The sequence below is a fragment of the Etheostoma spectabile genome, chromosome 6, assembly GCF_008692095.1.
Source record: "Etheostoma spectabile isolate EspeVRDwgs_2016 chromosome 6, UIUC_Espe_1.0, whole genome shotgun sequence".
Lineage (NCBI taxonomy): Eukaryota > Metazoa > Chordata > Actinopteri > Perciformes > Percidae > Etheostoma > Etheostoma spectabile.
Genome location: NC_045738.1, coordinates 12504935 through 12506088, shown reverse-complemented (window position 1 = coordinate 12506088; position 1154 = coordinate 12504935). Strand labels below are relative to the sequence as shown.

Genomic DNA, 1154 nt, shown 5'->3' with positions numbered 1-1154 from the left:
GAGAGAGAGAAAGAGAGAGAGAGAGAGAGAGAGAGAGAGAGGTGACGCCTGATTGTAAAGTTACAAAAAGCCAAAACTATTTCTAATGATTCCGGAACAGCTGTGCAAAATAAATAAGTATTATTTTATTTATTCCATGTACTTAATTAAAACAAATACCTGCAGAGTCGATGGTAAAAATATAACAATTATTAACAGTATTATTGTTATTATTCTATGTTTCGTTAAATGTATTTGCTGTTAGTGTAAAATAAACCTAAAGCTTTATTCACTTGCAAATCGTGTTTTTCTGTCAGAAGACTCACACGCAGCAAACTTTGTTTTGGCCGGCTGGTGTTGTGTAAAGTTGGATGTGAATAATTGACGACAGGGGTTAGGGAGGATCCATTGATCGATCTCTTAATCTGCAATAGTTACATGCGTGTATTGATTTACAAACACTGTTTATCTGGATATATACTGGCGCAAATAATTAATGGGGTAGCCAACACCAATGGCGCACATAAATATGCATCAAAGTGTTCAGGGGGGTAAACACCTGAAAAGAAATCTGAGGAGCGACCAGCGGATCCACATGAAGATTAGCATGGCCTATTCCAAATGTTTTCGGCTCTGCGCTGTATCGATGCGCCCACATCTGAAACAAACACGCGAGTCTGAGAACACATATATAAATCATCGGCTTCACTCTTGTGAGAGTAAACTTCGATATTTTCCTTTGGTAAACACATTGACGGATGGTCACATGGTCCAAGAGTTGGAACTATACTTGGTTGTTTTTAGGGAGTGAGAGAAATGTGGATGTGCGTAGAACTGGGAATGTAAACTGAAAATGATGGTACAGAGGGCTATAATTAAAATTCTTTTAAACAAATCTGGCTCTTCAAGACATGAGGGTGAACTGGAAATTGATTCCAAATATAAGTCGAAAAACTAAAAACAATTGATTGATTAATTAGGCTAATTAAATATTAAAGATAAACCAAAATAGTAGCACGTGCAATTGCATCCCACATCTGAGGATAGAGGACAAGCAGCATGACACAAATAATAAATACAAACGAGCCCAAATATCTCTCACACACACACACACACACACACAAAGATGGACCAGAGAGGAAGAGAGAGAGAGAGAGAGAGAGAGAGAGAGAGAG

At 37.9% G+C, this 1154-nt stretch overlaps 1 protein-coding gene across 1 annotated transcript in view; it reads right to left on the bottom strand.

Annotated features, from left to right (window-relative positions):
• erfl1 (Ets2 repressor factor like 1) overlaps positions 1 to 1154 on the bottom strand; it is a 40973-nt gene that overhangs the window by 38937 nt on the left and 882 nt on the right. The gene's annotated exons all lie outside the window — the stretch shown is intronic.